General features: G+C 37.0%; 1 pseudogene; it reads left to right on the top strand.

Moving 5' to 3' along the window:
* The window catches only part of LOC132007152 (mitochondrial import receptor subunit TOM20 homolog), a 34,719-nt pseudogene extending 23,576 nt beyond the window's left edge, over positions 1-11,143 (top strand).
* Positions 11,144-20,779: the final 9,636 nt, after the last annotated feature.

Raw genomic sequence — 20,779 nt, 5'->3', positions numbered from 1 at the left:
CATGATAAAAACTGTAACTATCTGAAAAGTGTACTAGAGGATTAAATGACCTAATATATATCAGGGGCTTAAGAACAATGTTTGCCTGATACAGAATACATAAGGGACTAAGTTTTGCTTCATTTTTATCCTCTTTTTAAAATCTCCAGTTATGACATTTTTAAAACAGTAAAAATTATCTTTTTTAAAAATTTGAAAGAACTCGATAAAACTGTCTCCATTTGCCTATATTATTTAATATTAACACAACTTCTGTTTTCTTCCTCAAATATGGAACTACCCAGTTTCTTTTTAAAAAAGATTTTTCCAATTTCTTACTATATATGTGTACATAACATTCTCCTATAATTTTATAAAGCTCCTGCCTATATCCCTTACTGCAAGTATGATTCTCCCTTTATGTTATTTTAATATAACAATTATAATATATGTAATTTTTATATATTGTAATTTTTTAAGGACTGGCTTATGGATTTTACTACAAAATATTCTTGATTGCTATTTGTGATTTCTGATTTTAAATTCATGGTTTTCTTCCTCCAGGTTTCGATCACTTTTGGTTTTTAATTTGTTTATATGAATACTTATTACGTTAATTTACACAGATTGACTTCTTTATAAATCTAAGGCTATGAATTTACCTCTTGTGGTATCATAGAAAGATACTTGGTCTTTGCCCCAGTCCCTGACACAGAGCCCCTAAATTCACTGTAACTTCCTAAATGATAGGAGCATCTTTTATTCTAATGAAGCAATTCTTTGTAGGTTCCTAGATAGTTTCAGGAAGGGGGCTGGTCACCAGAAAGATGAAGCCTTGATTAGAAACCTAGAACTTTCCACTCCATCTCCTGTAAACTCCTGAATGTAGAGGGAGGAGCCAGAGATTGAGTTAAAACTTGATCATGCCTGTGTGATGAAACCTCCAGAAAAAAACCTAAATGACAGCATTCAGAGAGCTTCCTAATTGAATACATTCATGTACCAAGAAGGTCGTGCATCCCTACTCTGTGGAGAGTTGGGACCCTTCAAGACCTCACCCTAAATACCTCTTTATCTGGCTGTTCATTTGTATACTTCCTAATATCTTTTATTATAAGCTGGAAAATGTAAGTGAATTGTGTTCCTGAGTTCAGTGAGACCTTGTAGCAAATTCTTAAACCTGAGAAGAGGATCATAGGAAGTGCCAATTTACAGCTGGTTGGGTCAGAAGGATAGGAGGCCCAGGACTTGTGACCAGCATCGGAAGTGGGGGCAGTCTTGTGGGACAGAGCCTTTAACTTGTGTGGTTTATGATAACTCTGGGTAGTTAGTATCAGAATTGAATTGAATTGTTGAACACACAGGTTGTGTCCAGAGATTCAGGGAACTGGTTTGTTGGTACTGGAAAACACTGAAGACCTCTAAAAACAAGTATGTTCAAATTCTGTAAGTTTCATAGTTTTATTTTTTTTTTACAGCGTATACATGCTCTCCTCTCTAAAATAAATAATCTTTAAATATCTTATCATTTATTTCTTAATCATACCTCAATAAAGCTAAAAAAAAATAATGCATTTCTTTTTGGTGATACTACAGTTTACATATTCATTTATCTGTAGGTTGAAATTCAGGTTGTTTCCAGTTTGGGGCTGCTGTAAATAAAACTTCTATGACATTTGTGTGCAAACCCTTGTGCGGACACAGGCCTTCATTTCTCTTGGATAAATACCCAGGAATAGCATGGCCGTGAGGATGGATATTTAACTTTTTTTTTTTTTTTTTTTTTTTTTTTTGAGAGAGAGAGAATGAGAGATAAAACACAAGAATGGATAGAGTCAGAGGGAGAAGCAGACTCTGCGCTGAGCAGGGAGACCAATGCTGGACTCGATCCTAGGACTCCAGGATCACAACCTGAGCTGAAGACAGATGCTTAACCAACTGAGCCACCCAGGTGCCCCACATGTTTAACTTTTTAAGAAACAACAAAACTATTTTCCAAAGTGATAGCGCCAGTTTACATTCACACAAGCAGTGTTTGGTCCCTCCACATCCTTGCTAATACTTGTTATGATGTAATTTTTGATGCTCTATTAGATATGTATAGTTATCTTATTATACTTTTATATTTTTTTAAAGATTTTTAAAAAATTTATTCGGGAGAGAGAGCACAGATGGAACGGGAGACACAAACTCTCTGCTGAGTGAGGAGCCCAAGATGGGGCTCCATCCCAGGACCCTGGGATCATGACCTGAGCTGAAGGCAGACGCTTAACTGACTGAGCCACCCAGGCACCCCTTGTTATGGTTTTAATTTGCATTTCCCTAAACTATTCATGTGCTTACTTGTCATCTGTATACCTTGCAGTGTGATGTTGAACAAAAGTGTTGATGATGGAGGACAGCTGGAAGAAAGGCTGACAGGGACAAGGGGAAACCACCCTTGAAAGGATTTTACACCGCCCTGGTGTGTGAGGGCACTGTGGAAGGAGCTTGAGATTTTCTCTCTCCCTCTCTCCCTCCCCCCACAGTCTGTCTCTCTCTCTAATAAATAAATCTTTTTTAAAAACTAGTTTTCAAATTAAACCCTTAATTTAAAAAAAAAAAAAGTTTTAAATACATTTGTAAGAAACAATACAAAGAAATCCCATGTATCCTTTATTCAGTTCCACTGATGGTAGCGTCCTGAAAAACTATGGTACTGTGTCACTGACATTGATAAAATCAAGGTACGCAACATTTTCACCACAAGGATTCCTCAAGGTGTCCTGTTGTCGGCACGCCCATTTGTCCGCCTCTCACCCTCCCCACTACCCCCTTTACACCCTGGCAACCTCTGATCTGTTCTTCATTTCTATAATATTTTTCATTTCAAGAACGTTATGTAAAGGGAATAATACAGTCTATAACCTTCTGGGATTGGTTTCTTTCACACAGTATAATTCTCTATAGACCCATCCAAGTTGTTGCATTGTATCAATTATTCGCTTATTTTTATTGCTGGGCAGTATTCCACAGTACTGAGGTATTGTGGCTTGTTTAACTATTAGCTCACTGAGAGACCATAGGTTCTTTCCAGTTTGGGACTGTTATGAGGGAAGCTGCTATACATATCCATATGTAGCATTTTTTTTAAAAAGATTTATGTATTTATTTGAGAGACACAGAGAGAGAGTGCAGAGAGGAGCAGAGGGGGTGGGAAAGAATCTCCAGCAGACTCCCCATCAAGCACAGAGCCCAACGTGGGGCTCAATGCCACAACCCTGAGATCATGACCTGAGTCAAAACCAAGAGTCGGACACTCAACTGACTCAGCCACCCAGGTACCATGCCCCTCCTTCTTAAGATTTATTTATTATAGGGAGAGAGAGAGAGAGATTGCATAATGGTTTTCGTGTGAACGTATGTTTTTTTTCTTTGGAATAAATGCCCAGGAGTGGGATTTCTGGGTCATGTTGTAGTTACATAGTTAGTTTTTAAGAAACAGCCAAAGTGTCTTACAGAGGGGCCACACCATTTTACATTCATCCAGCAATGTGTGAGTGATCCAGCTTCTCCACATCCAGCCTGGATGCTGCTGTCACTATTTCTTTTTAGACACTCTGATAGATGTGTGGTGACAGTGCATTGCAGCTTTGTTTGCATTTTCCCTGGTGGCTAAATGATGTCAAATGTCTTTGGAGGTGCAGATGTTTCATCTCTATATCCTCATTGGTGAAATCTCTGTCCCTGTGTTTTCTCCATTTTGTTGTCGATTGTTGGTCTACTGTTGTGACTGCTTTATATATTCTAGATACTAGCACTTTTTCTTAACATTTATTTTATTTATTTATTTTTAAGATTTATTTATTTATTTGACAGACAGATCGCAAGTAGGCAGAGAGAGAGAGAGAGGAGGAGGAGGCAGGCTCCCTGCTTAGTAGAGAGCCCGATGCGGGGCTCAATCCCACGACCCTGAGATCATGACCTGAGCCGAAGGCAGAGGCTTTTTAACCACTGAGCCACCCAGGCGCCCCTAACATTTATTTATTTTAGAGAGAGCAAAAGAGAGAGAGAGAATCCCAAACAGGCTCCCACCAGTAAGGGCCTCAGTCTCACAACCCTGAGATCATGACCTGGGCCGAAACCAAGAGTCAGGTGCTTAACTGACTGAACCCCCGGGACCCTCCAGATACTAGTACTTTATTGGCTATATGGTTCGCAAAGATTTTCTCTTGGTCTGTAGTTTGTCTTTCCAACCTCTTAACATCCTCTAAGTCTTTTGCAGCACAAATGTTCAAATTCGATGAAGTCCAATTTATCTTTTTCTTTTTTTAATGAATCACACTTTTGGTGTCAAGCTGAAGAACTCTTCACTTACCCTTTATTCCCTTAACCTGACTATCTTCTCCTGTTTTTGTTTTTTTTCTAAAAGTTTTATGGCTTTAAATTTTACATTCAAGTCCATGGCCCATTTTGAGGTGATATTTGTATAAAATGTGCAGTTGAAGTCAAAGCTTTTTTGATTTTTATTTTTTGGGTTGCTTGTTGTTTCTTTTCTTTTTTTGGCATATGGATGTTCAATTACTTCAGCACCATTCTGTGAGAGGCTCTCCTTCCTCCACTAAATTGCTTCAGCACCTTTGTCCAAAGATCAGTTGGTTATAATTGTATGGGTCTGTTTTGGGGTTCTCTATTCTTTTTCAATGATCTGGGGGTCTATTCTTCCACCAGTGCCAAACATTCCACCAGTAGCTATGTACTAAATATTTAAATCAGATTGATTCTTCCTACTTTGTTTTTTTTTCAAAATTTTTGTACCTATTCTAGTTCCTTTCCTATTCCTATTCCTATTTCCTATTCCTATATAAGCTTTAGAATAATCTTGTCTATATCTACAAAAATTCTTGCTGAAATTTTGATAGAAACTGCATTAAATCTGTGTATCAATTTGTGGGAATTCACACCTTTCCTCTATTAAGTTTTCCTATCCATGGTCAACTGATATATATTTTATTATTTTTTAAAAGATTTTATTTATTTAATTTGACAGAGATCACAAGTAGGCAGAGAGGCAGGCAGAGAGAGAGGAGGAAGCAGGCTCCCCGCTGAGCAGAGAGCCCAATGAGGGGCTCGATCCCAGGACCCTGGGATCATGACCTGAGCTGAAGGCAGAGGCTTTAACCCACTGAGCCACCCAGGTGCCCCGTGATATATATTTTATTGAGGTGAAATTCACATACCATAATATTTAATCATTTTAAAGTGCAAAATTCAGTGGCATTTAGCATGTTCACAATTTTGCAGTTTCCATCTCTACCTAGTTCCAGAATTTTTCATCACCCTAGAAGAAAACCCTGTATCCATTAAGCAACTACTCCCCATACCTCCCTCCTTCCAGTCTACTCAGCTTTCTGTCACTATAGATTAACCTATTCTAGATGTTTCATACAAATAACATCATATAACATGTGAATGCTGTCTTTGCCTTCTTTCACTTAGCAATATGTGTTTGAGGTTCATCCACATTGTAGCAGGTACCAGTACTCATTCCTTTTCTTTTTTTTTAAATTTTTACTTCATTCCTTTTTATGAACAAATAATATTCTCCGACATGTTTATACTACAGTTTCTTTATCCATTCATCTGTTAACAGATATTTGGGTTATTTTCACTTCTTGGCTGTTGTGAATAATGCTGCTATAAACATTTGTGCGTAAGTATTTTTTGAGTACATTTTCTGTGTTCAGTTTTAGAAGATATTTTCATTGGGTATAGAATTCTACAGATTCAGTTTTACCATTTCAGTACTTTAAATGTATCAGTCCATTATGCTCTTGTTTGCATTGTTTCTGATGAAGAATCTGCTGAAATCGTTATTGTTGTTCCTCTGTGCAAAATGTGACATTTCTCTGGGGCTTCTTTTAGGATTTTTGCTCTATATCTAGTTTTGAGACATTTATAGTGTTCCTTGGTGTAGTTTTCTTCATATTTATTGTGGATAGGGATTTTTTTTTTAAGATTCATATATCCATTTGTTTCCATAAAACTTGGAATCCTTAGGCCATTATTTCCCTACCTTTCTTCTGCTCTGCTACTATAATCACACATTAGAGTGCTTCGAGTTGTCCCATAGCTCCCCAATGTCCCGTTAATTTTTCCCAATCTTTTTATTTTCTGTATTTCAGATAAATCCTATTGCTATCTCCTTAAGTTCGCTAATCTTTTCTTCTGCAAAGCCTATTTTGTCATTAATCCCTTTCATTATATTTTTCATCTCACCTCACACATTGTAGTCTTTATCAATAGAAGTTTCAGTTTCATCCTCCATGTCTATCCTTAACTTTTTGATCATATGGAAAATATTTATAGTAGCTGTTTTATTGTCCTTGTTGGCTAATTATAATATCTGTGTCAGTCTGAATCAGTTTCTATTAATTGCTTTGTTCTTTCATTGTGAGTCAAAGTTCCCTTTTCTTTGCATGACTGCTAATTTTTTATTGGCTGCAAGACCTTGTGAATTTTACCTTTATGGGTGCTGAATGTATTCTTATAAATATTCTTAAGCTTTTTTTCCTGGGATGTAGCTACATTACTTGGAAACAGTTTGATTTTTTAGGTCTTTTATAATAAATTATAAAATTTATTATATGAAATAAGAAGCGTGTATTAACTAGAGTTAATTATCCCTCATTACTGAGGCAAGAACCTTCTGAATGCAATATTCTATGAACTGTGAGACCTTGCAGTCAGGTCATTGAACACAGGTACTATTATCAGCTCTATGTGAACACTAGGTACTGTTTCTTCTAATCCTTTCAAATGGTTCTTTCCCCAGACTTAGGTAGTTTCCTTGGACATAAGCACTGCTTAGTTCTCAGCTGAATACTCAAGGGGCATTTTGAACATCTTTGAAGTTCTAAATCTGTAGAGTTCTCTTCTCTCATATCATCTGCCCTGTGAACTCTAGCTCCACTGGTATTCCTGGACACTCAGCCTCATCTCTTCTAGCCAGGAAGTCCACCATATTCTACTTGGTTTACTTCTTTCTGTGCCATAGCCTCAAAACTCTCTTAAGGCAATAATCTGGGGCAATAATGGGGTTCTCCACATTTGTTTCCTGTCTCTCATGTATCACTCTTTTTCGTTGCCTAAAATTCAGTGTCTTAAAAAGCTCTGTTTCATATATTTTGCCTGTTTTTCTGTTGTTTTAGGCAGGAAGGTAAATCTGGCCCAAAACAGAACTCTAACAGTAATGATTTTAAAAATTATTACTCTAAAATGAAAACAGGATATCAAAGAGATATCTGCACTCTCATGTTTATTATAGCATTATTCACAACAACCAAGATATAGAAATAACCTCAGTGTCTATCAATGGGATGCATGGATATGTGTGTGTGTGTGTGTGTGTGTGTGTGTGTGTGTGTGTATAAAATACATATGATATGTATGGGATATCATTTGCCAGGAAAAAGAAGGAAATCCTGCTATTTGTGATAATATGGATAAAACTTGAGGGCATGATGCTAAGTGAAATAAGTGAAACAGAGAAAGATAAATACCGTATGATCTCATTTTTTAAAAGATGAATTCATAGAAGTGGTTACCAGTGGCTAGGGGATGGGAGAAAAGAAGAGATGTTGGTCAAAGGATACAGATGTACAGTTATAAGATGAATAAGTTCTAAGGATCTAAAGTACAGCATGGTGATTATACTTAACCATAACATATCATATACTTGAAATGTGCCAGGAGAGTAGATCTTAAATGTTCTAACTACAAAAAGGAAACAGTAATTATTAGATGTGATGGAGGTGTTAGCTAATGCTACAGTGGTAATCATTTTGCAATATATAAATGTATCAAATTAATACTTTAAACTTGTATAATGTTATATGTCAATTATATATTCAATAGAGCTGGGAAAAATACTATTCCAAGGATATTATTGCCAATTTGAGTGCATTATCTTCAATGGCTCCTTCTTATCACTTCCTGGGGGTCTTAGTGTTCTTACAGCTTGAAGCTACTCAACATTGCGTGGATGTCAATCTCAGACTGTTAGAAACTAGTAATAAATTATATCACTAAATAACTTCCAGAATTTTGTGTGTATTGGACAAGCCCTCCCTATCATTCCAAAATCCTCCTGGCCTCTCCTCTTACTTCAGTCACCACTGCAATGACCAGTTACTTTCAGAATTGGAATGGTTTTACATCGACGCAGTTGGACGCTATTTCTCCTTAGCTAGTGTCATACATGTTCTATTTCCCTCCCGGAGGCTTGTCTTCCTCTCACAGTAGGAATTCCTTCTGCATTTCCACATGGACAACTAGAAAATGTGAGGGAGTTTAATACTCGTAGGGTCACTCTTGATCACTGGAGAACAGGAGACAATAGGTACATGATTCTGCCTTTGATCCCTAAACAGTTCTGAGACTCATTTTTTCACACTTTACAAAAGATCCCAGTCGGATGGATTAAACACCAGTTTTCTACAATGGTGGCCAACTCTATTTGTACATGGATTGGTTCTTGTCCTCCTTCTCTGTTCCACTTCCTTTTTAGGCACATCAGCTTTCTGAAACCGTATTTCTAAATAAATTACCTGCTCACAAACCTTAATCTTAGAAGCTGCTCTTAGGGAAGCCAGACTAAGGCAGTAGAGCATATATTTACATTTACATGCATATCTCAATATTTTGTAATAACCAGCTTCAGTGTGGTTATGCAATGATACTTGTGACAACTAATGTGAAATCAGTAATGGCATCCATGAGATCTCTGAAAGGTTACTGCAAATGAATGGTGAGTTTTTGGAAGTCAAATTTAAAAACCAAGTCAAGCATTTATCGAGTGCTTACTACATGTAAGGCATCATGTCAAACACTGCAAAATAGTTAAGAAGTATGTTGTATACAGAACCAAAGAGGAAAATGTTTAGCAGAATGCTTACTTTTAAAATAAAAATTAGAACATTACCAACTAATATAACTATATAACACTGCTAAAAAAAAAAAGTGACATCTTCTTTTGTCTCAAAACAACAAAATAAAACAGATGACATATATGACGCTATAGTTTTGGAGACACAAGACATCAACTAACAAAGGGCAGTGATCTCCGAGAGATAGAAAACAAATGGGACCAAGCACCGGGCTGGCTCAGTCAGTAGGGCATGAGACTCTTGATCTCAGGGTCATGAATTCAAGCCCTATGTTAGCTGCAGAGTCTAGTTAAAACTAAACAACAACAGCAACAAATGAGACAAATTCTATTGTTTCCCAGTTTATAGCCTGGAGAGAATTTCAAAAATGCAAAAAGAAGGATCTCAAGCAGACCTTAGCAGCCTGCCTGAATTAATCAAACAGAACTTGGAGTTCAGAAAGGTCGAGACTAGAGTTCTCAAGGGAGAGTATGAGTAAGGAGAAAACACAAAACAGAACTCCAAAGATGTGTAGAAGGTCCCACTTCAGTCTTCCACCAAGGACTGATCAGGGTATGCACAGAAAAGAAATATTTGAGGCCAACCAAAAGAGGTAACATAAAACCCATTCTCAGAGGTCACACAAGGCCAAGAATGGTTCCTTATATTAATTTTCAACTGCTGCGGAACAAATTACCACATACTTAGTGGATTAAAATAAAACCCATTTATAAGTTCACAGTTCTGTAAATCTGAAGTCTGAATGTAGGCTACCTGGGTCCTCTGCCAGGACACTGGATGGGCTGGGTCCTTCCTAGAGGCTCTGAGGCTGAATCCACTTCCAGACTCACTTGTTGTTGTCAGAATTTAGATCCTTGCTGTTGTTAGGACTGAGACACCATTTTTTCATTGGCTGTCAGAAGGGGCTGCTCTGATCCTAGAGATTAATTTCAGGTCTTTACCATGTGACCCTCTCTACTTTCAAAACCAGCAAGGGATAATTTCCTTCATGTTGAATCCCTGAATTTCTTTTGTCGGGAAGAACCTAGTCCTCTTTCAGGACTCACCTGATTAGGTGAGTCTCACCTGGGGGAATCAACCTTTCTTGACATCAATTGTGCAGTATTTAAAAAAAGACTTCATTTGGGGAGGGACTATACTCATTGAAGAGGGGATTATATAAAGGTGTGGGTCACGAGGAGTCATCTTAGAATTCCACCTACCACATTCCTGTTCCCACCAGTCAGAGTAGAAAACTTCATTAATGGTGCAGAATTGGGTAGAGTACTCAGCTTTTGCCTCCGAATTGGGAAAAAACTAGCCCTAGGGGCACCTGGGTGGGTCAGTGGGTTGAGCCCCTGCCTTCTGCTCAGGTCATGATCTCAGAGTCCTGGGATCCAGCCCCATATCAGGCTCTGTTTCACAGGGAAACTGCTTCCCTCTCTCTCTCTCTCTCTCTCTCTCTCTGCTCTGCCTTTCTGCCTACTTGTAATCTTTCTCTCTGTCAAACAAATAAATAAAATCTTGGAAAAAAAAAAGAAATTCTACTGTGTTCAGTGCGTTGATTTAAAAAACTAGCCCCAGACCAAATGTTGCTTTTGTCCTAACAAAGCTTAAAGGAATAATTTGAAAGGATAAAAATGTTTCCTGGTAAATTAATCAGCCTCAGAACAAAGCTCAGGAGTGTTTATAAGATCACAAACATAGGCCTTTCTGCATCGCTCATGGCAAGCAACGGGTGGGAGCAGGGGGATCCGCTCTGAGGGTTCACAGCCTACTGCTTTGTCACCTGGATCCCAACGCCGCTGAGCTCACTCCTGCTTCTTGGTCAAGAGAGAATGGCAGGGCAGAATCATAACAGAAGGTGTCTGCAGGGGTCTTTTCATCAGGTACCATATTTACTTCCACCACAAGAGACAGAGTGACCCCAGCTTCGAGAACAAGCCTCAAGAACCAAGAAAGAAACAAAAGCTTGCCAAGGAGAGAACTGGACTTCTCAAGTTACTGGACTTTAAAGATGGTGAAGCTAGTCAGAAGTTCTTCCCTGAAGAAGAGTTGCCAGCTTGAGGTAAATACAAGAAGGGTGTAGACCATCTGACAAATGCAACTGCTGTGTGTGGATGGCCACAGCACTTATTGCAAGTGTTACAGCAAATTCTTCTGCCGCCAATGTTCCAGATGCTTCTGACCAAGCTTCCAACAATTAGTCAGGGAAATTGTTAAGTGCTCAGAGCTTGGCTGAAGAGGATGTGGAATGAGAAACAAATGTCAACATAATAATCTCAATGAAAAATATTTTTTAAAATCTTAACTCAGGAGATGAGCCACTCTGGGGGATAAAGGCAAATAGGCTTGTGAAGGACTGTCCTGCACTGAAACCTACCAAAGTTAAATTTAAGTTAATTTTTACTTTGTAAAAATTACTTTAAAATTTACTTAAAATTACTTAAAAATTTACTTTAAGTTAATATTTACTTTGTATAGATTGATTTGTCTGTTTTAGTTCTTTTTCCCAGTGAAAAGTATATTTTGATAGAAAGCTTTTCATTTCATAAATATGCTATGAATTACCAAAACATGGAGTTATTTTATTACTAATATGTGCAATTAAAATGTATATATAGGGGCGCCTGGATGGCTCAGTGGGTTAAAGCCTCTGCCTTTGGCTTGGGTCATGATCCCAGCATTCTGGGATCAAGCCCCACATCGGGCTCTCTGCTCAGCGGGGAGCCTGCTTCCCCCACCCCCCCCCCGGCCCCCAGCTCTCTCTGCCTGCCTCTCTGTCTACTTGTGATCTCTGTCTGTCAAATAAATAAATAAAATATTTTAAAAAAATAATAAAATGTATATATAACATCACATTACTATGTTAAAAATATTCAGTGTTCAGTTTTGAAAGATAGGCAAAAAAAAGTACAGGAGAAAGCTAAAGAATGTACACTTTTTTAAAACTACTACATTCTGCTCTATGTAAAAGAAGTAGGTGGAAATTTACTTTGTTTATCAAAACTAGGCATTAAAATCATTGAGAGATTTTAAAAAAGGAATGCAATATATTCAGCACCCACAAGCTGAGAGCCAAAATGTTTGGCATTTAATAAAAAATTAGCAAGCAGGAAGACATTATCCATAATGGAGATAAAAATGTATCAGTTGAAACTGACATAGAAATTGCACAGATGATAGAATTAGATGAAAAGGATATTAAAACCACTATTATAACTATATACGTTAAACACAGGAAGCTAGAGGAAAAAATTTAACATGTTAAGTAGAGATGTGGAAGATATAAAAAGACCCAAATCCAACGTCACCTATAATACATGAGATGAAAAATACAATGGTTATGATTAATGGCAAATTAGGTATCACAAATAAAAATGATTAGTGAACTTGAAGACATTTCAAAAGATAGTATCTAAAATGAACAACACACAGGGAATAAAGAATAAAAAAGATAAACAGATTATCAGTGAGCTGTGGGACAACTTTAAAAAGCTTAATATACATGTAATGAGAGCTGCCAATGGGGAAGAGAGAGAGATGGGAACTAGAAAAAATTTGAAGAAAACATGACCAAACATTTTCAAAGTTGGTATGGAAACTGTAAGTCTATAGATCCAAGAAACTCAATGAACCCTAAGCAAAACAGAACTAACCCACATCTCATAAACAAATTTCTTAAAACCAGTGGTAAATAGAAAATGTTAAAATTAGTCAAAGAAGAAAGACACATTACATAAAAAGGAAAAAAAATTAAATTGACCATTTCTCATGTGAACAGCATAATACAGAAGTGAGAGGAATAATGTATTTAAAATACAACAAGAAAAAACTTTCAATTTAAACATTTATACCCTATGAAAATAACTTTCAAACATAAAGGCAAAAAAAAAAAAAAGACATTTTGAGATATCTTTTTTTTAAAGCAAAATAATTCATCACTAGGTGACCCACAATACAAGTCCTGTTAAAGGAAGTCTTTCAGGCAGAAGAAAAAATGATTCCAGATGGAAATAAGGATCTGCACAGAAGAATGAAAAGCAAAGGAAATGGTAACTGTGTATATAAATATATGGTTTTTTCCCTTGTTATTTTAATCTCTTCAAAAGATAATTGGCTGTTAAAAATAGCAATAGAGTGTGGAGTTTATCACATATGTAAAAGTAAAGTATACAACAATAGCACAAAGCTTAGTCGGGGAGAAATGGAAGTATACTATTTTAAAATTCTTATACTATCTGATACAGTATGATATGTACCATACCGTCACTGGAAGGTAGGTGTACCAAGTTTTAATTGTATTCTGTACACCCTAAACCAACCAACAAAATAAGAAAGAGTTACAGCAAAGCAGTCTAGACTAAGCCACTGTAGCATAAATAATTCTTTTGAGTTGAGGGCATCTGAGTTTCTGAAATCCTTTATTTGCCTAAAAACAAAACCTCCAAAAGAACTCAATTGTCCTAAATCCCCTTCCAGGGAACAACTCAAATCTTCTCTTTTTAGAGTGAAGTCAGCACCACACCCAAGCAGACATTGTAACAAAACTATCATATCTCCTATCTATTCTCCTAAGGGCCCATTTAGCTTTCCAGAAAGTCATTTGTTTTTCAACAAGTGTTCTTTCTCCCCACCCCCACTTCTAAGAAGTCATTTGTTGTTCCTAAAGTGCCCCTGTGCCCCTCCCCATCCACTATTAAGGTGGTAAATGAGCCCCAAATTCTAATCAACAACTTGAGTCACATTTCTTTGTGTGAGCCTATAATTAAATCAGGTTTTTTTTTTTCTTACTAATCTGTTTTTTTTTTTTATTTTAACTTGTAGGCCTCCAAGCCTTAAACATAAGAGGGTAAAAGAAACATTTTTCCTTCCTGACAATGGCTACTAATCCAACAAATGAGATAAGATGGAATCAACATTTTTCATTTAAACCAAAAGAAGGAAGAAAGAGAAAACAGAAAAATGGGCAAACAATAAACAAATAGTAAAACAATAGATTTAAATTTGATCTTATCATTAACTAATAAATGATAAATAATACTAAATAATACTAAATAATCTAAATGCATCAATTAAAAGGATGTAATTATCAAGTCAAATAAAAAAAAAGAAAACAAGACCCAACTAAATGTTGGCTGTAAGAAAAATACTAGGAATATAAAAAAAAAACACATATAGGTTAAAAATTTTTAAAGACAGAAGAAAATATACCATGGTAACTAACACCAATGAAAAGAAAGCTGGAATGGTTTTATTTTATTTTATTTTGTTTTGCTTTTATTTGACACACAGAGAGAGCACAAGTAGGTGGAGCAGCAAAGGGAGAGGGAGAAGCAGTTCTCCACTGAGCAGGGAGTCCCCCAATACCGGGCTCAATCCCAGGACCCTGAGATCATGACCTGAGCTGAAGGCAGATGCTTAACCAACTGAGCCACCCAGGTGCTCCCGGAATGGCTTTATTATCAGACAATGTAGATTTCAGAGCAAAGAATATTACCAAGGATAAAGAAATTCACTTCATAATGATAAGGGGTTCAATTCATCAAGAGAACATGACCGTCTTAAATGTTTATATAGCTGCAGAGTTTCAAAATACATGAAGCAAAAACTGATAGAACTCTAAGGAGAAATAAACAAACTCACAATTATAGGCAGAAATTTCAATATCTTCCTCTTAATAGTTTCCAGAACCAGTAGACATAAAATCAGTAAGGATATAGATTTTAACAACTTGACCTAATTGACATTTATAGAACACTCCATGAAAGAAGTATAGAATGCACATTATTTCCAAGTGCACATGATGTATTTACCAAGATAGGCCATATTCTGAGTCATAAAACTAGTCTCAATTAATTTAAAAGGATACAAGTCATACATACATATATCCTCTAACTACAGGGAATTAAATTAGATTGTCAGAGAGATCTTTGGAAAATCCCCAAATATCGAAACTAAGTAAGACACTTCTAAATAACCTGCAGAACAAAGAAGAAATCAAAGAGAAATAAGAGAGTAACTGAATGAAAATGGAATAACATCCAAATTCGTGGGATGCCATTAAAGGGGTATTTAGGAGGATTTTGGAGGACTAAAAGCCTATGTCAGAAAAGGAAAAGGGCTTCAAATCGATGACTTCAGCCTCCAAACGAAAAAATTAGAAAAGGAGAGGCCATTAAACCCAAAGCAAGTAGAAGAAAGGAAATAATAATCAGAGTAGAAAAAACAGAAAACACAGAAATGCAACAGAAAATTAATGAAATGACAAGCTGCTTCTTTGAGATCAATAAAATTAATTAATCTCTAGCCAGGCTGATCAAGAGGAAAAAAAAAAAAGAATCTGCCTTTCTTTCTTCCTGATACTGTATTAGTATCAGGAATGAGAAAGCTGACATCACTAAAGCTTCTTCAGATACTGGAAGGATAAGAACTGAGTATCATGAACAACTTTAAGCCAATAAATTCAACAAGGTAAAATGGACAAATTCCTTTAACAACACAAACTATCAATGCTCACTAGAGAAGAAATATATAACCTGAATAGCCCTTTATCTACTAAAGAAATTGAGACTGTAGTTTTTTAAAAAATATTTTATTTATCTATTTGACAGAGAGAGAGAGAGATCACAGGTAGGCAGAGAGGCTAGCAGAGAAACAGGGGGAAGCAGGCTCCCGGCTGAGCAGAGAACCCAATATGGGCGTCAATCCCAGGACCCTGAGATCATGACCTGAGCTGAAGGCAGAAGCTTAACCCACTGAGCCACCCAGATGCCCCAAGATTATAGTTTTTAAGACTCCCATGGGGCGGCTGGGTGGCTCAGTCAGTTAGGCATCTATTGATTTCTGCTCAGGTCACGATCTCAGGGTCATGAAATCAAGCCCTGAGTCAGACTTCACACACAGTGGGGAGTCTGCTTGAAGAGTTTCTCCCACTGCCCCTCCCAAAATGCTCACTCATGCTTTCTCTCTCTCTTTCTGTTGCTAAAATAAATAAATAAATCTAAAAAAAAAAAAAAAAAAGACCACCTTCCCATAAAACAAACTAAAGGCAGCCCTGGTTAAATATATCAAACATTTAAAGAAGGAACAATAGCAATTCTATACAAACTCTTCTACAAATGAAAAAGAAGAAATATTCCCAACTCATTCTATGAGGCCAGTATTACCATGAAATCAAAACCAGACCAAAACATGAGAAAACTACAGATAAATATCCTCATGAACATAGGAAAAAACCTCAAACAAAATTTTAACAAATTGAATGTAGCAATATATAAAGATAACACATCGCAACCTAATAAAGTTTATTCCAATAATGCGAAGTTTAACATTCAAAAACCAATGTCATTTCCAATTTTAAAATGGGCAAAGGATTTGATCAGATATTTCTCTAAAGACATAAAAATGGCTAATAAGTACAAGAAAAGATGCTAAATATCATTAGTCGCTAAAGAAATACAAATAAAAACCACAATGAGGTACCAGTTCACACCAACTAGGGTGGCTATCATTAAAAAAAAAAGAAAAGAAAATAGCAAGTGTTAGCAAGGATGTAAAAAAACTATAAACCTCATACATCACTGGTGGGAATATAAAATGGTTCATCTGCTGTGGAAAACAGTTTTGCAGTTCTCCAAGAAATTAAGCATAGAATTACCATATGATCTAGCAATTCTACTCTTAGGTATATACATGAAAGAACTGAAAAGTAGGGGCGCCTGGGTGGCTCAGTGGGTTGAGAATACAACTCTTGATTTCCACTCAGGTCATGATTTTAGGGCTGTGAGATCGAGCCCTGCATGGGCTCAAGCTTGGCCTGGAAGCTGCCTGAGATTCTCTCCCTCGCCCTCTGCCACTCCCTCCACTCTGTCTCAAAAAAAAAATAAATAAAATAAATAAAAAAATAAAAACGAAACAAAAGAGAAAACGGAAAACTGGTTCTCAAACAAATACATGTCTATGTATGTTTGCAGTAGCACTACTCACAATAGCCAAAACATGGAAACAACACAAGTGTCCAACAAATGATGAATGGCTAAACACACTGTGGTACATCTATACAATGGGCTCTTACTCAGCCATAAAAAGGAACAAATAATACCTGCCTCAACACAGGTGAACCTCAAAAACATTGTACTAAGTGAAAGACGTCAGACACAAAAGGTCACATATTGTATGATTCCATTTATAGGAAGTATTTAGAATAGGTAAATTCACAGAGACAGAAAGCAGACTGGTGGTTCCCAGGGGCTGAATCAGAAGTGACTGCTTAACGGATATGGTGTTTCTCTTGGGAGTGATGAAATGTTTTGGAACTAAACAGAGGTGGTGGTTCTGCACTATTGTGAACATGCTAAATGTCACAGAATTTATAAAGACAGTTTATTTGATGTTCTATGAACTTAATTTTAATGAATTTATAAAAGAAAAATTATATAATCACCTCAATAGATGCAGTGAAAGGATATGACAAAATCCAATATCCACTCCTGATAAAATCTCTCAGCAAAGTGGAAAGAAAATGGAACTTTGAAAACCTGATGAAGGGTATCTACCAAAACCCTATAGCTAACATCATACTTAGTGGTCAAAGACCGTGCACTTTCCCTCTACATTCAGTAATAAGAAAAGGATATCCAACCTCACCACTTCTATTCAACACTGTACTAGTCAGTGCAGTAAGATAATAAAAAAGAAATAAAAGAATCCAGATTGGAAATGAAACAGTAAGACTTTATTCATAGATAAATACCATCTGTGTGAAAACTCTAATCATCTATGTGGACGTCTATGTAAAAAATCTGACGATGCCCATAAAAAAGCCACAAGACTAATAAATGTGTTTATTAAGTTTGAAAGATCCAAGGATCAATGTACAGAAAATAGCTGTATTTTTATCCTCTAGCAACCAAGGATCAGAAAATGAAATTTTAAAAGTTACCGTTTACATTAGCATTAAGAAACCTGAAACAGAGGGAGAAATTTGTCTAATATGTGCACAGCCCATACACTAAAAACTACAAAACACTGCTGGGGTTAAACTGAAGCCTTGGGGCGCCTGGGTGGCTCAGTGGGTTAAGCCTCTGCCTTCGACTCAGGTCATGATTCCGGGGTGCTGGGATCAAGCCCCACATCAGGCTCTCTGCTCAGCGGGGATCCTGCTTCTCCTCTCTCTGCCTGCCTCTCTGCCTACTTGTGATCTCTCTGTCCAATAAATAAATAAAAATCTTTAAAAAAAAAAAAACCTCTTTAAAAAAACTGAAGCCTTAAATGAATGGGATGATACTGTGTTCATGGGTCGGAAGAGTCCATATTATTAAGATGTCAAACTGATCTGTAGATTCAGTGCAATACCAATCAAAACACCTAGCAGGATTTTAGAATTGCACGTTTCTTCTTTTTTTTTTTTTTATATTTTATTTATGGGAGAAAGAGAGAGAACAAGTATAAGCAGGGGAGCAGCAGAGGTAGAGGGAGAAGCAGACTCCCCGCTGAGCAAGGAGCCTGATGCCAAACTCAATTTCAGGACCCTGGGATCATGACCTGAGCCAGAGGCAGATGTTTAACTGACTGAGCCACCCAAGTGCCCAGAATTGCAAGCTTATTCTAAAATTGATTATGAATATACAAAAGATGTAGAACACCCAAAACCATTATGCAAAAAAGAGTGAAATCAGAGAATTAACACTACTGATATCAAGGCTTACTAGAAAGCTACAATGAGCAAGACTGTGATGTATCAGCATAAAGATACACAAAAATCAATAGCACAGAATAGAAAGTCCAGAAATAAACCTACATTATGTATCAACAATTGACTTTCAGCAGAGGTACAAGGACAATTCAGTGAAAAAAGATAGCCTTTTCAACAAATGATACTGTAACAACTGGGTATCCATATGCAAAAAAATAAACATGTAGCCATAACTCACACCATAATAAAAATTAACTAGAAATGAATTCTTGATCTAAATTAAACACCTAAAACTATACAACTTCTAGAAGAAAACCTTTATGATCTTGGTTTAGGCAAACATTTATTAATACAATACCAACAGGGCACATGGGTGGCTCATCAGTTAAGCGTCTGCCTTCGGCTCAGGTCACGATCCTGGAATCTTGGGATCAAGCCTGCATTGGGCTCCCTGCTAAGTAGTCAGTTTGCTTCTCCCTCTGCCCTTCACCCTGCTCATGTTCTCCCTCTCTCTCAAATAAGTAAACAAAATCTTTTTTTAAAAAAGCTATAACACCAACAGAGTAATCCATACAACAACAAATTGATAAAATAGACAAGCGGAATTTAAAACTTTTACCCTCCAAAGTTCCTGTTGAGAGAATGAAAGACCATCACAGTTTGGAAGAAAATATTTGGAAATCACATATCTGATAAAGCACTTGTATGTGGAGCAGATGAAGTACTCTCAAGTGTCAAAAATAAGAAAATAAACAACTGGGTGACTGGGTGGCTCAGTGGGTTAAAGCCTCTGCCCTTGGCTTGGGTCATGATCCCAGGGTCCTGGGATAGAGCCCCACATCGGGCTCTCTGCTCTGCAGGGAGCCTGCTTCCTCTTCTCTCTTTCTCTCCCTGCTTCTCTGCCTACCTGTGATCTCTGTCTGTCAAATAAATCAATAAAATCTTTAAAAAAAAGAAAAAATAAACAACCATGACAAATTCCTACACATCTATTAGAATGGCTAAAATTTGAAAGATCCACCATACCAAGTATTGGCAAAATGCGGAGGAACCAGGGCTTTATGGGATACTGGAAGAGAAGTAAAATGGCATAGCAACTTTGGAAAACAGCTTGACAATGAAGGAAAGCAGAATTATCACCCCCAAATACGTCTTTTTGGCACACTGATTATTTTAAGCTGTTTATTTTTAAACAACAGCAGACACAGGTGAAGCTGTGAACCCTAAGTAGAAGTGACCCTTTCGTAAGAAACATTTACACGTATAAGGGAAATCTGTATTTGTGTGTCTTTCTCTGTCCCGAAGAGAAGCATGACTCCAAATCTCTAGAAACCTTTGCCAGTGAATAAGGCAAGAACTTAAATTTGCATAAGCCTTACCCTTGTTTCCTATGCTTTTCCTGGTAACGTCCCCAAACTGCTCCCCCACCCCCCACCAGTACCTTTTGTCTTTATCTAGAGATGGTATCTAAGGTAGAGTCTTGGGCCATTTCAGGGAATGACTCAGTTGTTCTGAGTCTCTCCCACGTATACAGAAGGTACACAGACATTATTAAACATGTTTTTCTCCTATTAATCTGCTTGGTTTTTTTCACAGTGGGCATAGGGAGGTGCGGAGGGGAGTCTTAGCCAAGAATCTAGAAGGGTAGAGGGAAAATTATTTTTCCTCCCCACAGCAGTTACTCAAAAAATTAAATAAACATCAACCATAGGATTCAGCTGCTCCACTCCTAGACATTTACTTAAGAGAAATGAAAGCCATATATGCATACAAAGACTTATACATGAATGTTCGTATCAGCTTTATTTGTAATATGTTAATAACTAGAAACAATCCAAATGTCCACCAACATGAGAATGCATTAAACTATGATATAGCCATACCATGGAATGCTACTCGGCAATTAAATTAAATTATTTGTGCAATATGTGCAATAACATAGGTGAATCTCAAAATAATTACGCTGAATGGAAGAAACCCAAAAAAGTACATGCTGTATAATTCCATTTATATAAAATTCTAGAGAATGTCAACTTTTCTATAGTGACAGAAAACCACTCATTTGTTGCCTGGGCATAGGAAATGGTGAATGGAACAAAATATACCACCCACCGGGGGGTCCCTGGGTGGCTCAGTGGGTTAAGCCTCTGCCTTCACTCAGGTCATGATCTCAGGTCCTGGGATCGAGCCCCATGTC

The sequence above is a fragment of the Mustela nigripes genome, chromosome X (genome assembly GCF_022355385.1).
Source record: "Mustela nigripes isolate SB6536 chromosome X, MUSNIG.SB6536, whole genome shotgun sequence".
In the NCBI taxonomy this organism is placed as follows: Eukaryota; Metazoa; Chordata; class Mammalia; order Carnivora; family Mustelidae; genus Mustela; species Mustela nigripes.
Note: the sequence above shows the minus strand (reverse complement) of the source record. Positions and strands in the feature narration are given on the sequence as shown.